The 19,767-nt window shown below is 37.0% G+C and overlaps 1 pseudogene; it reads left to right on the top strand.

The window, feature by feature from the left end:
• The window catches only part of LOC113074119 (anoctamin-10-like), a 29,604-nt pseudogene that overhangs the window by 6,672 nt on the left and 3,165 nt on the right, over positions 1 to 19,767 (top strand).

Here is a 19,767-nt window from a genome sequence, read left to right on the forward strand (position 1 = left end):
AGAGAAGACTACAATGCCATCTGTCCAATCAGAGCAAACCTCGCTTTTCAGACCGATGAGCTTTGTAAAAAATGATGCGTTTCAGAAAGGCGGGACATAGAGGAGAAACAATAATGTACAGTAATGTACAGAACCTTAAATCACACAAACACATTTCATAACACCAAATGCCAACAAATAATGTTCTTTGTATCAACATCATATGACCCCTCTAATAGTTAGAATTGGCCCCCAAACTTAAGTGTGACTGTTAGAAAAAATAGGGATACAGTATTAGGATACAGTACAGTAACTGCATTTGTCCAGGTTGTTCTATAATACTGTTGCATTGTGCTCATAGGAGATGGTGAAGGATTTCTCAGTGATGCCGAGTGTCAATACATCATCAAACATGAGTTAGACACACTTAGGGCTAAGAATGAAGAGCATGTTCCTGGATACCCTAAGGTTAAACTCTACCCTGGAAAATCTGTTGGTAAGTATGTCTATCACCAGCTGCATTAGATAAATACAGTTAGCCGTTGTAAAAATTTTCCAGATAGTTTTCATTTTGCCTCTTTGATGCTTTCAACATTTTTCTGTTTGTTTGTTTCTTAAAGTCAACATAAAATAAAAAATGACCCCATTTACAAACCCGATTCCATGAGAGCTACACATTCCAAAAAAACTGGGACAGGTAGCAATAATAGGCCGGAAAAGTTAAATGTACATATAAGGAACAGCTGGAACAACTTATTAGGTCAATTGGCAACATGATTGGGTATAAAAAGAGCCTCTCAGAGTGGCAGTGTCTGTCAGAAGTCTAGATGGGCAGTGTATCACCAATTTCGCCAATGCTGCGGTGAAAAATAGTGGAGCAATATCAGGAAGTAGTTTCTCAGAGAAAAATTGCAAAGAGTTTGAAGTTCTCATCATCTACAGTGCATATAATTTAATCCAAAGATTCAGAGAATCTGGAACAATCTCTGTGTGTAAGGGTCTAGGCCGGAAAACCATACTGGATGCCCGTGATCTTTGGACCCTTAGACGGCACTGCATCACATACAGGAATGCTACTGTAATGGAAATAACAACATGGGCTCAGGAATACTTCCAAAAAACATTGTTGGTAAACAGAATCCACCTTGCCATTCGCCGTTGCCGGCTAAAACTCTATAGGTCAAGTGGCAAAGTGGAAAACTGTTCTGTGGTCAGACGAATCAAAATTTGAAGTTCTTTTTGGAAAACTGGGATGCCATTTCATTCAGACTAAAGAAAATGACAACCCAAGTTGTTATCAGCACTTAGTTCAGAAGCCTGCATCTCTGATGGTATGGGGTTGCATGAGTGCATGTGTCATGGGCAGCTTACACCTCTGTACCAACTTTTTTGAGATGTGTTGATGCCATGAAATTTAAAATTAACTTTATTTTTTCCCTAAATATTATACATTTTCTCAGTTTAATCATTTGATATGTCCTCTATGTTGTATTCTGAATCAAATATTGAAATTTGAAACTTGTAATTTGAATGTAATTCAATTTGTACAGTGTCCCAACTGTTTTGGAATTGGGTTTGTACATTTTCTGGGTGTTATTCATCTGTGTTTCTTTTACATCCTCATAATCATTAATCAAAATTTTATTAACTTAAAACCAGTGCTGATAACCAATGGTCACATTTCTGTGTGCTAAATATTATTGGTGCAAATGTTTTTGATTACTTGGTTATTTTTTACTTTAATCAAACATGAAATTTAGAAATGGAATTCAGTGAGGGAATATTAGTATTATCTTTTTTAATGCACTTTTAAAAATAATGTTAAAATAAGCTAGTAGTACAGTATTTGGCAGGTCACGTGATCTCAACATTGTGGTTTATTCTGACACTGCCCTTGTAGAATAAAACATAGTTTTAAAAACAGCTGATATAATTTCATTTCAGAGAACACACTTTTGAATATGTGTCAATATTATATCAGCATTAAACTTAATCTTGAAGGAGCAACTTTACAAAACTTATAGTGGTGAACAGTTGAAAGTAGATTCAAAACATTACCATTAAGATTGTCTTATTTGCTGTTTAACTAAAATAATGCTTTAGTATTTTTTTTGTTTTCACAATGCCTTTTTCATTTTTGAAGATTATGTTACATTTTGATGGTAAACTCTTTTCCAGTGCGGAGGTTGCAGTCTAAAGGTATCCTAGTCCAGTATTTTCCTCTCCATAACAAAGAAGACCTTAAAAGGCTCTCGTTCTCATGGTACAAAAAGATCAAATTGTCCTTCCAGCCACTAGGTGAGTCACTCTGTCTGTGTGCGCTGGCAGCATGAACTTTATACCCAACTCCATCCTTTATTATCAGTTTTCTGATATAACTTACTGTGAAAAGAATTTCACAAGAATTTTGGTTATATAACTACAGCTGAATGTCATATTTGGTGGGTGTGTGTGATATTATGGCTGTTCTCTTTAATTATTGTGGGAATTCAGAGTGGTGTTGATTGCTCATTTAATTCAAGTGTAAATTTGTACTTGCACCACCTTAAAACAGTACTCCAGCTCAAAGTTGAACATTTAACACACACATTGAAATCACAGTGCACTGTGCAATAATAATCGAAGATGTTCCGTTTGTGTCCTTCCTGATGTAGATGACATTAGACATTATTTTGGTGAGGGTCTGGCGCTCTACTTTGGATTTCTGGAATATTTCACCTTTGCCTTGGTGCCCATGGCCCTCATTGGGATCTCTTACTACCTCTTTGACTGGGAGGACTACGACAAGTATGTGCTGTTTGCTGTCTTGAACCTGGTTTGGTCTACCGTATTCTTGGAATTGTGGAAGAGATGCAGCTCGACGTTAGCATACAAGTGGGGAACTCTGAGCCGCAAAAAAGCATTTGAAGAACCGAGGGCTGGATTCCATGGAGCTCTGGGGTTTAATCCAGTCACGGGCCGAGAGGAACCAGTCTACCCTAGCTTAAAGTACCAAGTTTTGAAATGTGCTGCGTTTTGTAAAAAATAAAATAAGCATTATAAATATGGTAAATGTTTTAGATGCTCACAGTGTTTGTTTTCCCACGACAGGCGGCAGTTAAGGATATATTTGGTGTCGGTTCCGTTGTTCTGCTATGCTGTATCTGTCCTTTTACGTGATGATGGTTTACTTTGACATGGAGAACTGGGCCATAAGTGTATGACAATGAAAATCCAAACTTTGGAGCGCATTCTGCTGTGTTGTCTAGTATCATCTATGCTGTGGTCATCGAGATCATGAACTTACTGTATCGCTATGCGCAGAGTTTCTCACAAACTGGGTGAGCCTGAAAATTATTCTTGTCTTTTCATCCCCGTTCTTCTTTCAATAATAGTTTAGCTTTAAACTGAAGGCAGTTTCTGCCTCAATCAAAAAAAAAAAGAAAAGAAAAAAAAGGGTTATTGTGAGATGATTACAACTTGAGATTGCAATTGTAATTACAAGATATGAAATACATTGTGAGATAAAGTCACTATATTAGAATATAATATCATATAGCAAGATATAAAGTCGCATTGTAAGATTTAAAGTCACTGTTGGGAAAATAAATTCTGCTGTTTGTACCTAGTATTCATCTATGCTGTGGTCATCAGAGATTCATTGAACTGTACCTGTAATCGCCTATGCGTGCAGAGTTTTCTCACAAACTGGGGTGACCTGAAAATTTTTCTGTTTTCTCATTTCCCCGTTCTCTCTTTCATAATCGTTAGCTTTAAACTGAAGGCAGTTTCTGCCCAATCAAAAAAGAAAAAAGAAAGAAAAAAAAAAGGGTTATTGTGAGATGATTAAACTTGAGATTGCAATTGTATTACAAGATATGAATCAACATTGTGAAGATAAGTCACTATATTAGAATAAATATCATATAGCAAGACTATAATAGTCGCATTGTAAGATTTAAAGTCACTGTTGGGATAAATAAAGTATCAATTGAAAGTTAAAAAAATTAAAGATAGAGAGAGAAATACAATTTTAATTGTGAGATATAAAGTAAATTATATATATATTTTTTTAACTCAGAACCCTGGATGCATTTTTACCAGGAACATCACTTAAAACTAAGTCTAAATCAGTGATTCTCAACATTTGCAATAGCACCTTAGTGTCCAATTATTGTATTTTTTATTTTTTATATATTAAGCTGTTTTTTGGACTTTTAATTTATATATTGAATTAACATTTAATTAACCACTGTTTAATTTGTGATTCCACAAGTTGTGTTTTGTTTTCAAGAACCGTATGTTGTTCAGTAAAAAAAAAAAAAAAAAAAAAAAAAAAAAATATATATATATATATATATATATATATATTTATATTATTTCAGTTTATATTTAGAACTTATTGATTTCGATTTTAGTTTAAATTTTTTATTTAAAGTATATTATTATTTTTTTTATACTATTAATAATTTATTATTTAAATACCTTTGCCTCCTAGTTAAGAATCACTGGTCTAAATAATTTTTTCTGTGTGCTATTTCACATCAGTTCTTTCCAGATATTACCATCCAACATGGAAGTAAATCGCATTTCTTGTATTTTGTTTTTCAGAAAACCATAGACTGGAGTCATCATTTCAAAATCACCTTGTGCTCAAGGTTTTGGTGGTATGCTTTCAATTTTTAAATTGTGATTTCCATGCACGAGTCTCTGTATCATTGCATTTAACAGTTTATAAACAGTTGGAATACTAGTGGAACTGCAGTGGTCGAAAATGTGGGAACCCTAGCATTATTCAAATTATGCAAATTTCTGAAGTGAAAATGCAGTTTTAATTATTGTTTTTTTTGTTTGTTTGTTTCCAGTTTAACTTTGTAAACTGCTTTGCCTCTCTCTTCTATATTGCCTTTGTCATGCAAGATATGGTGCTTTTGAGACAGGTCAGTATTTCACACAAAACTCGGCTGCTTAAAAAAGTTACAAATCAAGTGTAATTGAATGACTTGTTTATAACCAACCAAGTTACTTGTCGCTGTGTGTGGATCATCAGAGTTTGGCCACGCTGCTCATCACCTCTCAAATCCTGAATCAAGTGATGGAGGCCTTTCTGCCATACTGGCTACAGAGGAGGAGGAACAAGAAAGTCCATAAGAGGATGAGGAGAGTGATGGGTGATAAAGAGCTCCCCCTGCTGGAACAAGTTCAGCTGGAGACTGAAATGAACACCTATCTGGTAGGTTTGAGTAACTGTGATCAGCTGGGTGCCTTGAGCTGTGAAAACTATGTAATTACCAAAAATATAATTTTGTGTACAAGCACATAGGATATACGCTCTTTTGAAGTCCACTTCAAATGTTAGTCAAAGTTTCTACTTGCACCAAAAATCACAATTCTAAATTTGACATGACCATTTTTATTCCTTTCTGACCTTTAAAACTGAATCTCTCTGAAATAACTTTGGTCATCAGGGCACATTTGACGACTACCTGGAGCAGTTCCTGCTGTTCGGCTATGTGAGTCTGTTCTCCTGTGTGTATCCGCTGGCTGCTGTGTTGGTGGTGCTGAACAACATCACTGAGGTTTATTCTGACGCCTTCAAGATGTGCCATGTTTTCAAGCGTCCCTTCTCAGAACCAGCAGCGAACATCGGGGTGTGGCAGGTGAGAAAACCTCATGAGAAAGTCGCACATCCAGAAGAGCTGATAACTGACTGTACTTTAAAGAAAGCTGAAGAGACATAAAAATGTACACAAATCATGCACTTGAGTTAAAGGGCAAATACTCCAATACAAATAGAAGTACTACTTTAATATTCTACATGAGTAAATGGTTCAAAGGTACTTGTTTTAAATGTACTGAAGTATCAAATGTAGAATTGCATAATTTATTTATTATCCTGTATGTTCATCCGATTACCTATGAGTCAGAACTAGCCCGGACAAGTTATAAGGAAGATTAGTGGATTAGCAGACATTATGCATAACCAAAAAAACAACCACACTAATCTCTCTTATACATCTGATATCCACTTACATGTACAGTATGTGAAAAATAATTTGAAGCTTTTATAGTTAAGACTAAATGTCTTTTTAAGAAACATGTAGTCAAGTATTTCCCAACATCTAAATGGCACTATATATTTACAAACCAGTGTTATTTCAGTATTATTTTTGTACTTTTGTAGTATTTAATATTTTGACTTTTTATTTTATTTTATTTTTTCCGTAGCATTGTTATGTGCCTTTGTCATTTTATTTTATTATTATTATTATTTTTATATTTCTACTTCTAAGGTTTTTATCATTTTAATACCCTTTAATACCTTTTGCATTTAAGTATTTCATCTCAACTTTTACATTTAAGTATTTCATTTCATTTTTATATTGGATTAAAATTGTATTTCAATTAGTTTTATTTAATAATAATAATAATAATAATAATAATAATAATAATAATAACACTTACACGCATACAGAAACAAAACTGGTCTTTTTCTTCTTCCAGTTGGCATTTGAGACAATGAGCATTATCGCCGTGGTGACCAACTGTGCTTTGATTGGTTTGTCTTCACAAGTGAAAGCACACTTCCCTGAATCAGAGTCTCAGATGATCCTCATTGTGGTGGCTATAGAGGTACTGTAACATATTCTCCTGTCCTTACACCATGATAACCTATAACCCCCTTTTGCAATGGCCCAAATGGTCCATAAGATGGCATCAGCGGGTTGTTTTTCTTCTGCATGTGAGCATATGAGTGTCAAAGGGTGCTAAACTTGGCCACCATCCCGTTGGTTTGGATAATGCAGAAAAAACAATGTATTAGACTTTGTAAGTTTCTGTAACAGAAGAATCCAGATCCCCACTGCTGTGGAGCTTCAGTCCATGGTTCACTAAAGGATAGGTTTTGCTCCTAGCCTCAAGAGACCTACTCAAAATAACTGACCCAAAGCATGGGGAGAAACACGCACAAACACACTAGAGACTTGTGTTTTTTGGGGAAGAGAAAATAGAACTCCTGAAATTCTGTGTGGGGATCTGGGGAGGAATTCATTGTGCCATGTCTTGTTTTCCGCTAATTAAACTTCGCAGTAATCACTGGAGTTGTAATTAGGCCATACCGATCCGTGCACAGCATCAGCGTACCATGACAGAATCTTAAATAAAACTCAAAATAGAAGATAGAAGTGGGAATAGAAGTCTTTACAAACCTTAAAAAGCAAATGCCTGTATGTAGTCATTCAGATCTGTGTGTGGCTGTGTTTCGTTCTGCAACATTAAATCAAGTAAACTTAATCCAAACTGACCGAAGTCAGAGAAGATATGCGTGTCAAATCAAAAGCAAACAGCAGTGCTGTCACCTCATATAAGCAGTATTTGAAGTTCTAGTTCAGATTGATTGGATTGAGGTTGGCTGCTCCTGCTGGTTGGTGTGAATTGATTTGTTTAGGGCTGGTTCAGCTGGAGTATGGGTATGCTGGCTACACTGGAACAGCTGCTGTCAGCTCGGTTCACGGCAGGTCAGCTCGCTGCTCCAAATCAACTTAGTTTGTGGGTGAGTGTCTGGCTACGGTGTATCTGTGAGGGTCATGGCCCTCAACAACATTCGATAGCTCAGATGGTAGACCAGAGGATGTTACATTAGGACAGTTGTGTAATCCTTTAGGCTAAATGTTAGTATAGTTTTTTTTGCTTTTTCTGAAATCATCAGATTTAATCATCATAAATTGAAGTATGGAACAAAACCGTCAAACCTAACAAAACTGTTCTATTAACTTGACCTCATAATTACCTTAATAATAATAATAATAATAATTAAACCTATTAAATGAATTAATTCATGCTTTTGAATTGCAAGCAGTGGAGAAAGCTGGTTTTTGGAACCATAATAATGTATTTAATTATGGCATCATCCAGTTGCATCTAATTGGACAGTGCTAACCACAAAAACCCTGAAGCCTTGGGTCTTATGTGTCAACTTGTATCTGAAGTAATGGCTTGTGTTTGGGCTACCTAAGAGGCAGTTGTAAAACTGTTTGGAAACCCTAAGGTTGTGCCATATCATGATTTTTGATCATCTCCACGATTTGCTTTTAAATAAATATCGTAGTATTGTGCTACAGCACACATTCTATCAGTTGCTATTCTGGAGCATCCGTGTCAGTATACAACATTATATGACATACATACGCATCGAATGCTAACTCAACGGTAGAACCTCACGGGACACTGCACTTCGCAATCACAAAAGTACATTATTTGCATGTGCCTTAAAGCCTTAACGGTTCAACATTCATTTGCATGCTGTTCTGACATGTGCTTTTTCTGAGTACATACTGTACAGCTGAATCATGTGCACACTAAAAAGTCTGTCAAACAGATGACTGGACTAATCTTTCACGTCTGATGGCACTAATGCTATCAAAAACACAAAAGTTTTACATATAAACACAGTTGGTTATGTCTAAAGTGAAAGTAAACGGTTGAGAGAAAAAGGGATGCGTGCAGGGCCTTAAAGTATCAACAGACTTAAATAATATGAAACAGGCTGCCGCTTGTTATTCAAAGTGATAGTTCACCCAAAATTGAAAATTCTGTCATTATCTACTCACTCTCATGTTGTCCAAAAACCTATATTAATTTCTCTTTTGAAGAAAGTGGGTAAACAAGCAGTTGCTGATTCCCATTGACTTTGTTTAAAAAAAAAAAAAAAAAAAAAAAAACATTAAAGTTACTAGGGGCCAGCAACTGTTTGGTTAGCCAAATTCTTCAAAATAACTTTTATGTACAACAAAAAAACTTTAGTTTCTTGAATGCTACTGCTAAATACACTTACTGCACCTGAAAAATAAAGCACCGTTTGTTTTATTTGTATGTTATGTATATTTGAAATATATATAAACTAATGACGGATTGTATCTTCACACATTTGGCCTAAATATCCGCCATTCTTTTTTAGTTTATATTGTGTTACTTGTAAAGCTTTGTTTTAAAAATAGGGGAATTCGTTTGGCTGTACTACTACTACAAAAACAACAACAACATGGGAAAGATTAAGATCATGATTCATGATTTTTTTTTTCAGAAAAAAATTGTGATATTATATTTTTGCAGTATCGCCCACCCCTTGGAAACACCTATAAACATTTTTCTGGTGCCACAAATGATTCAGAATTATACACTTTTTATTTTATTTATCATGCTGGACTTGGCATTTAAATGACTTGCATTCATTTACATTTACATTATTTAATTTGAAAGGTAACATCGGAGTAAGATTTATATATTAATAAAATATTAATATTTATATATTAATAAAATACAGTAACTATACAGAAACAGAATTACCTATAATATAAAAATGTATATTAGGAAACTATTCAAATAAAAACCAATTCAAAATGTTAATACAAACTATCATTGTATCTTAATGATACTAAAATAAACACTGTAAATGAATGATCTGGTAATGAGTAGGCTTTTATTTTCATAAAATGGTTCAGTGAATCACTCACTCACTCATCAGTCTGAATACGTCATCACTGTTTTTAGTTTTGTAGTTTAGTAAGGACAAATATTACAATCAAGGTGCTTTCTCAAAAGTGATAAAAACTAATTGTGAAAAAAAAAAAAGTGATTGTTAATGGAACTGCTTAAGAACCAGAGCATATAAATTCAAGATATCACTCCTTAACAGCTATATAAATTCTCTATCATTAACAAATGTATGTGTGTCTATGCATTTACATAGAGCTCACACACTGAGTAGATAGCAAATCACATTCTCTTTCTATTATGCAGGGCACTTTTCAAGGCTGTCTTTCTATATTTTATTGACTCTGTTAGTTCATTAAGTGGAGTGAGGAGGGATTGGCGTTGGATCAGTATGCAGAGGGGGAAGGTCTGCTTCCCACGGACCGCAGAGTGCTGTGTGATGTATGGATCACTTTCAGAAGTACTAATACAATATCATATAGTCTGACATGGTAATGTGATCTGTACCAACAGAAGAGGACAGGACGAATGAATGATTAAATAGTTTAGATTATTGCATCATGTTATGGCATTAAACTATTATATGGCAAGATGTTTTATAATTACTAATGTTGCATAGAAGAGTAATAGTGCAACTTTTCTTTAAAAAAAAACACAAAATATATCATTTTAAAAGGCATAGTTTGTTCAAAATTAAAATTCTGTCATCATTTATATACAGCTGATGCCTGTTGAAGCCACTGACTTCCATAGTATAGAAGAACATAATAATACATAATATAAATACATAATATAAACATATATCAACATTCACATATATATATATATATATATATATATAGGCGGAGTAAAAGATGACATAAATTTAATCTGTGCACTATCCCTTGCAATATAAACATAAATCGAAAGGGTGTAGGATTAGTTACTTTCATAATTTGGGTAAGTGTTTTTTTTTTTTTTTTCTGCTCTAGATATGAGTAATAGTAACAGATACACTGTAGATCTGAAAGTGTTTGAATATAAGAAATCACAGATTTGTTGTTTTTGTAGTGTAAGTGAGCAATCATCCCAAAAAGATGAATGCAGAAATAATCTATGTGCCCTCAAAGGTCATCTTTGGATGATGGGTAATGCAAATGTCCCCTCACTCTGTTATCTTTCCTTTACTTCGCTTTTGTGTGCATTGTCACTGACTCACAGTGGAATGAATCAGAAAGCAAGTGTGTGTGTGTCATTGCTGGTATTTCTCAGAACCATGACTGCTGCCTATTTTTGGGCCATTCGATACTCAGGTAATTACAGGATGACATGCCTCAGAGAGCAGTAACCAGGCAACCGTGTAGCCACGGTGACAGGAGACGGCTGAGGATCAGGAAGAACTGAAAATCTTGATGGTAGGGAGGCTGATTGTGACCTCTTAGAGAAAAAGAAAGAGATTTGTCTGCAGACAGATGCACACACTTAATAAAGCAAATTTATTATAAAAAAAAACAAAAACATTTAGCAATGTTTTCAGTTTCTATTTCAAGTCATTGCTGTCTTTTGAACTTTCTAATCCTCAAAAGAATCCTGAAAAATGCTTCAGTTTCCATAAAACTATTAAGCATTTTAACTGTTTGCAGTATTGATAAGAATATGAAATGTGTCTAAAGCACCAATTTAGCATATTAGAATGATTATGATACGTTTTGTTTCAGAACATTTTTAAAGCCTAAAAACAGTTGGAAGAAGTATCAATGTATCTAAATGTAGACTATAAACTACAAACGGACACACAAGTTCTGTTAAGCCTCCAAGAACTCTTTCAGTTTTTATATATAAAAAAAAAAATCGCTGAAAGTTAGAGTAGTTTTCAAGAGCGTGATTATAAACAGCGTGAAGATGTGAATGTGGACTAATGAGTAGATGAATTTACCTGTTCAGTGTGGTTATGATTAATGTCTCTGTCAAACCTCTGTTGTTCCATTTAGCCACTTGTCAGTAACAGCCTTTTCCAGACTAGTGAACGCCTTAAAAAGGGGGATGAAGTGATTTATTTTATGCTGTAGAGTAAAACATGAAAATATCTTGAGCTTTTGTTTATCACAGACTTATTTCAGGACCAAAAACATGTTCATGTTCAAATTCCACTGACTTCTAAATGATGGAACTGGAAGAGCCGGAAGGCTAACTGATTTCTGGGTTTGTCCTACATGCCTGCACCAATCTATTAGGCAAATGTTTTTGTAATCTGATGTGTGATTTATTGCTGTACTATATATTGAAAAGCTCTCAGTATGAATTTTGCCATTATCTTGAGCACGGCTTTCTACAGGATTATAACAAAGGGCAAATATGGTTTTCATATATTCTGATTTGACTGTGACTGTCTAGATCGGACACATTGAGAGTGTGTGTATTTGTATACACCCCACCCAACGAGTGCTCATGTTAACTGGCAGACAGGCTCTTGCAGGGCTGTTTTACTGAAGTCTGTGCTGTTGCATGACTCCCAAATCATGTCTGACATGCTGCTAGATCAGATGTGTCTGGTTGCCACGCTCTCTCTCACGCTGTTCCACTCGCGTCTTAAAGCAGATGACGGCTAGCCTGGAAAGACTCTGACACCTCTCCGACACACATTTTCCTCCAGTTCATGGGTCAGCAGCGGTGAGCGTGCCCGACCCAGCAGCGGTGAGCGTGCCCGTGCCAGCAGCGGTGAGCGCTGGCGTGCCCGACCCAGCAGCGGTGAGCGTGCCCGAGCCAGCAGTGGAGAGCGCTGGCGTGCCCGAGCCAGCAGCAGTGAGCGTGCCCGAGTCAGCAGCGGTGAGCGCTGGCGTGCCCGAGCCGGCAAAGAAGAGGGCTGTATGCAAGTCGGCAGTCGTGAGAGCGGAGGAGAGTGCCGCGGCCGACTCTGCAGCAAAGACTCTAATACAGTGTGTCTCATCTCGTAAGGAGATGCCAATTTTCTTAGCGGCTAAAGCCTTTTCAGATTATTTGTCTAGTCTTGTCCGGATTCTAGAAGCCCCAGTCAGTCCTGTCTTGTCCCCAGACCCTGTCCCCAGAAGTCCCCCGTGTCCAGCCGTTGTCCCCCCGTGTCCAGCTGTTGTCCCGTTGTCTCCCCGTGTCCAGCAAGTGTTGCCCCGTGTCCAGCTGATGTAGTCCCGTGTCCCAGTGATGTTGCCCCGTGTCCTGTTGTCCCCCCGTGTCCAGTCGATGTAGCCCCTCGTCCTGTAGATGTGGCCCCGTGTCCTGTGACCTCTCCTGCCATGTCCCCTGTCAGTTGTCCTGAGACCCCTCCCCGCCCCTCACCACCCAGACCTGCCCGTACCCCCCGTCGTCAGCCTTCGTCCTGTCCTCCTAAGATTCCTACTCCACCCACCCGCCCTGGTCTGTCCCCCATGAACTTTGTGGTCCCGCCCCCTCCCCTTCCCTGTTTGTTTTTTTTGATTTGTCACCCTAACCCTGCCGTTGTGTACTATTGTTTGCCTTTGTTGTTATTTGTCATGTCTTGTTGGTTTGTGTCTGTGTCCCAGTCTGTCATGTCAGTCATGTCCCATGTTTGATGTTCCCTTGAGGAGCGTCTGGAAGCCGCTCCTTAAGGGAGGGGTTCTGTCATGATTCTGCCCTCGTGTCCTTGATTTTTCCTAGTCTTGAGGCAGGATCATGACAGACCCATGTTTTGTGTACAAGCCATGTGCTTGTGTTGTCTCGTTCCCTTGCCCCGCCCCCCTTGTTATCCTAGTCGTGTCGTGATTGTCCTATCTGTAACACCTGTCGTGTCTTGATTAGTTCCCCTATTTAGATCTCCTAGTGTGCGTTGTCTTTCGTCGGTTCATTGTACCTCTGATGTGATTTGTGTGTTCCTCACCTGTGATTGAGATATTGTATCCTGTATAACCGTGAGTGTTATTTGTAGTTAGTGTTCTCCTGTTTTGAGTCTTTGTTTATCTTGATTAATCAGTCCTGTTTAGTTATTGTTGTATCTGCCCTAGTCCTGTTTTCCCCCTCGTGGGTTTTTGTTTTCCCTTTTTGTATAATAAATCCTGTGTTGAGTTACTTCCTGTCTGCACCTGAGTTCCTCCCTTGCAAACCCTGACAGATGGAGAAATATTTACCCCTTTCACAAAATTCTAATTTGCGTGGATTCTTATTGAAATGACTTAATTTCGCATGGTAAAATTGGCTAAACAATGGTGAATTAACTTCTATTCTATTCCACAGTACTTATATTTGAGTCTCTGATAGCTTTTTAGGGGTTCAAGTGCATAGCTCTGCAAACCTATTGTAATTGTTAAAATGGCCAAGGATCTCCACATAAAACTGATCAGGCAGACCAAACCGAACTTAACTCTTTGGGTTGCTATAACAGGGTCGTTTAGAAAAGGGGTGTGTCCAAATATACCCAAAAGCCTATAAAGTGTAAACGAAAACTTAAAACTTTACAAAACTAGGTGAGCACATGCAACAGGTGATTCTCGACACAGATGCGAAGTTTGATGGCGATTGGATCACAGATGGAGCCATAACATTCATAATAATTTAAAATCGCCATATTTCTATATTCTGTATTTCTATATGGTAAATTACCTGGATTTTCCAAAATGCTGTTTTAAATCATGGATTTACATGATTACAGTCTTGCTTAATAATGCATAATATCTTTTTTCTTAAGTGCTTAAATGCCTTAAAGCATTTGAACCCTAATAATCGATGCTTGCAGCTATATATATATATATATATATATATATATATATATTATATATATATATATATATATATATATATATATATATATATATATACTGTGTATATATATTGAATTGCGTTCTGTTTACCTATTTAAACAATTCTATATTTGTCTGCTTAGGTTGTGTTTGTTGTAAGTACATCTGCTGTAATGATACAATTGTCTGCTAAAGACTTTGGAGAAAAATTTGACTACAGAAATAATCTTGGCTTTATTCTCTCGCCATATTAGATCTCAGATTCTCAGTCTCTGCATCACACACTCAGACAGCAATCAGTCTGAAGAGAGGGTGGCATTTTTCTCAGTTCATGTTCAAATGCAACATCATTTTGAGTCACACTTTTGCACATGCTTGTTTTAGGCAAGCTTGTTTTAGGCAGCGCCCTGCAGGAGACTGTGCTTGTCTGTTACTGATGCACTGTTGTGATAAATCACAGATGAATGATTCAGTCAGTCCTCTCAAACACACATCTGGCTGCAATACTGGGTATAGAGTGTTTCGTTAGGTTTGCTAGTGAAAATTTGCCACCATTTTTAATATGAACACAGGAGTTCTGTTCCAAAATTCTAGAGGGTTTGATCCAAGTCTTTTGAGGAGACACAATGGCTTTATATAATGAATAGATTTAATTGAGATATTTATTTACATATAAAAATACATAGAGCTCATCAGATATGGTAAACAAGCTCATACAAGCATGCTTGACTCACAAGAACCATTGAGGCTTGTTTTCACATGTAACACAAGCTTGATTTAACTTCTTTTTGTTCTCGCATGTCAAACTAGTACTTTTGAGCTTTCGTGTTTACCATCTTTGATGCACTCATTTGCTTTCATCATATCTGTTTATTGTATGAAGAGACACAGTCGACTTAGATTGAACTGCTTTGTTCATATGAATTATTTTTAAAACTTTTATGAATTTTTTAAAGTTTTGATGGAATGGGAGGGACAAAAATCCCAGTGGTTTCATTATAAAATCTTCATTTGTGTTTAAAAGATGGACAAGAGGCTTATGGGTGAGTAGACGATGACAGAATTTTGGGTGAACTATCAGTTTAACAGAAATACATTTTAATGAAACCATCAAGAGTTCTTTAGGCCTTTCACACAAAGGTGAATAGTGAGCTGGTTTCAGAGGCAATGGGCATATGGTGATCTATTTAACACAATAGAGTAACAGTGACAGATGACACTCTGCCAGCAGCACATCACTAATGTGGCCTTTGAACACAGAGAGCCATAAAGATGATGACTGACTGGTTCACAATTGTAAAAAAGGCTCTTAATTAAAAGACATTGATCGGTGTGGAATAAGACATTTTCAAGTATGAATAGCTAAAAAAATAATAAAAATAATACACATCACAAAATATATTTGAGGTGTAATTAGGACTTAATTATATTACATAGAGACAATTACATAATAGTCCATGAAAACTGTAATGAAAAGTTGTCTTTTTCTGTTTATTGCAGCATGTTATCCTTGCCTTCAAATTCATCCTGGCATTTGTGATTCCAGATGTCCCTAAAGATATCGAAGTCAAACTAGCCAAGCTGGAGTTTGACTCCCTAGGAGCTCTTAAGAAAAAGGTGAGTACACATTTGTACATGTGCGCATATCTACAGCATGCAAACAGGAATTGTGACCATCTATATGCCCTGTCAGAAAGTACTTCAGTGCTAATAGAAGTATAAGAGTATATGCCCCTGTATGCTTCACAGAGTCAACAACACATGTCTGTGTCAACGTAAGTGGTGATGTGGCAACCATTATCTTTTGGTTCAGAGAGGCAGAGAGCAGCATTAATGTGCTTTCTAATCATCAAATGATCCGGAGAGACCTTTGTACATGCTGAGATGCTCTGCTGACATACAGAGTGCGTCAGGTAGTGTTTGCCAGTCAGGTTTAGCTATTAAGGAAGATGTTTATCACCTCGTATGCAGCATAAGATGTAGGTCAGTCACAATGAACATAAAAGGCGGCGTAGAGTCGGGAGGTTCCTCAAAAGGCAAAGGTTATGTTTGGAATAAAATACTGATATACTGCTTGCTGCAAACTGCCTTCTATTTAGTGGAAATAATTACTTTTAAATAAGCTTTTTTTAATCAGTTTAACAGACTAGTAATATGGAAGTATTCTATTCTATTCTGAACAGAACCAAACATATCCTGAGGCCTTAAAAATCACAATTATGCCATCATTTATGCACCCACATGCCAAATTACATGGCGGTGAGGGCAAATAGTTTTCATCTTTGGGTTATCTATTCCTTTATAATCTGGATTTTTACAATTATTCAAAGGTCAATGTAGGTGGTGCCAGTGGAAGTAATTTATTGTTTATGGATATGAACCCTAACCCAGCCTCAATTAGATTGAAGCAGTGATTCACATTTGGAACATTTATGGTAATGAATTAAGACCACTGTCTCTCTTCTAAAATAGGAAAAGGCATGATAAACTATCTTAAGTATTAACAATGATTCCATACGATGTCTGTCAAATCGACAGCATCGACACGCTTTAACAGGATTCAGTGGTTGTATTTTTGCAGAGATGAGCCCTCGGTCTGTAAGTCCGTTGCCATGGCTCTAGTGATATGGCACAGTTGGACTGTGAATGACAATGAGCTGGCGTGTGCTATTGGCATCCAGCGTTATCCTTAATGTGGCCTTGTGTTTCCTCCTTCACTAACAGCAGATAAGATGTGTGTGATATGGCCCCCCTTTGCCTCTTAATGCTGTGGATTATAATATTTTCTAGTTAAATTGGGTACATTATGAGCACTACTCTAATAGTTTTGCATTTTCCGTGTTGGTTTTAGCAAAACGCAGCACTAGTGTGCAATGGTGTGGGAATGAAAAATAGTGGGGGGCAGATTATAAAATCAACTAGCATATGAATATCAATTGGTTCTACCTTATTTGCTGAAAAGTAGATGTTGATAAATATGTGCAAGACAAGGAGGTTAATAATACCTGGTGAGATCTATTAATTTGCACTTTGCACAGTCATTTATCTCAATGGCAGTTGCTCGGCTGGCGCAGGACCCCCTCGAAGTACAGTATATGAATTGAATTCTGTCATTTCACTCGTATGCACTCAGTTCCAGATAAGTTGTTTAAGGCAGTCACCTGAGCTGTAAACACCATGTGATTAGTTAATCTTTAGCCAGTGAAGAATGACATCCTGACAACTAGCCTTTAAAGGGATAGCTCACCCCAAAATGAAAATTCCGTAATCATTTAATCACCCTCAAGAAGTTCCAGAACTGTATGAGTTTTTTTTTTTTTTTTTTTTTTTTTTTTTGATCACAAAAGAAGATATTTAGAAAAATGTCAGTAACCAAACAGTTGCTGGTAGCCATGGACTTCCAAAAATACAAAATGGAAGTCAATGGCTATAACTACTGGCAATGACTTTTTGTGTGTGTGATCAACAGAAGAAAGAAACCCATACAGTTTTGGACCTACTTGAGAATGAGCAAATGATGACAATTACCATTTTTGGTTGAACTATCCCTTTAATAGCCACTCTTATTTTGTGAGGTGAAATGTAGCAATATAAATATTGTTATGCTTTTAAAGACACCATTACGAGAGAAAAAAAAAAAAAAAATCAAATAGTATTTATTATCTATTACAGTTTTTTTGTCAAAAGACCAATAAATATTGATTTACACAGTCTGTCAAATCAAATGTTCCCTAGAATGAAATGGAAATATCCCTCCTCTTATATCACTGAATAGCAACATGTACCAAATCATGGTTCAGTGCTGTAACAAAAAGCCTATTGGCTTTTTTTTTTTTTTTTAAAGTGAAGGAACACTTTGATATGTCCTTCCCAGAAATATGTCAGCACTCTCAGATCTAGAAAGTTATGATTGTTTTTCCAAGTCAGGCATTATTAAAACTTTCAATATAATGAATAGCAAGCGATATGTTGCTTGAAAAACTATTTACAAGGCTACATTTGCAGCTGAATCTTCTTAAAGATTGTGAAGGCATTTAAATGAATCCTGAAAAGTGATTATTTATCATATAAAACTAATAACCACAACCCTATGGAGAATACGATTGTCCTGACTGGCATGATTATTTGTCCATTAATACACTCAGAGATTTATTCAGGGAGGAAGCAATGAAAACCTCTGGATGGCCTCAGTTTCATGAAGACTGTGTAGCCCCAGATCATTTGTGCACACTGTGGGAAGGTACTGAAAAGGGAAGACCCTTCTCACAGCGAAATCAAGACAGCACATTTAATGCAATGATGGAGCACTTGGCTGACGATCTGCGATGAAGGCGGGACTCCATCGAATTTTCATCCATCTAACATGTCTTTTAATTTAGCAGAGAGACGCAGGTCGTAAAACACATATTGATTATGTTTCAGGATGACTGAAGACGGGATGCTTGTGGGCTCCCACCCTTCCAATTCTCTCTCACACACTTCACCTGACACCAGCTCATCCCTCTGCCAGTGCTGGCGGTGCGTCTTCACCAGAGTCTCTCCATCAGAATGATGGACAGCAGCTAATAGCTTCAGTGGCCTCGTCCGGATCTGTTAGGAGTTCAGAAGTGCCGATTGCAGTTAAACAGTGCATTTGGTTGGTGATAAGTCTGTAGAACCTAAGGGAGGTGCTTGGTCCAGTGGTTTGAGAGTGCTAGTGATGAGCTAGCAGCACATGACGCCATTTAGCTGTATTTCCATGTGTTCAGCAGCTTGAGAGGGTGAAGACAGCTGTCGGGAGAAAAGCTCCCACTGCTCTAGGGCAAAGGGGCTCTGAAAATAGCCGGCACTTTCAGCGGCAATGGAAACCCCCTGTTAGTGGCCAGTGTTTGTAAAGGATCCGGGGTGAACTCCAGGAAAAGGCCAAACTGCCAACACTACATGATTTTAGCTTTTTCGTTTTGCTCGATGAGACCTCTTTAAACTGTAACAGCTGTTTGAGTGGCTAAAAGGAATAGAAAACGAAGAAAGGGCAGTGAGGATCTACTTTGAAGATGAATGGAAATGGTTTGGAACCATCTGTGTGTCAATTCATAATTGTATATTATCTCATTTAATGTCAACACGCCAGTACTGATCGAAGAGTTTCCATGTAGATGGGTTAGACAAGGTGGCAGTCCAGAGATATGTCTGTCTTGAAAATATGCTGGTGTCTACAGTTCCCTTCCATGGGTGATCCATGCTCTTATAAGAGCTGTTTCTCCCTTCAAAAGGCAGCTTGTATTATGCATGCATGTTGTGTCCTGGGTTTTAATTTGCTTCGTTTTAGAACTGAGAATTAATGGTTAATTCTCCAACAGATGTCAATGGTTTTTTTCCAACAGATGTCAATTTGTTGAATGATGGAGGCCATTTGTCTTAGTATCTGGGCTGTTTAATACACTAATTTAGTATGAGTAATTAAAAAATAATTAATGCGATAAAAATAAACATAATTAACCGTACCTCCTGACCCTTATGTAAATACCATAATAAGGATTTTTCCTTCCTTCGGAGTAATCCAAGCTTGAATTATCACTTTTTGCAAGCCGGCATTCAGAACAGACTGGCTGCTAATACAGGCAACGAGCGA

This window comes from Carassius auratus, unplaced genomic scaffold (genome assembly GCF_003368295.1).
Source record: "Carassius auratus strain Wakin unplaced genomic scaffold, ASM336829v1 scaf_tig00013756, whole genome shotgun sequence".
Lineage (NCBI taxonomy): Eukaryota > Metazoa > Chordata > Actinopteri > Cypriniformes > Cyprinidae > Carassius > Carassius auratus.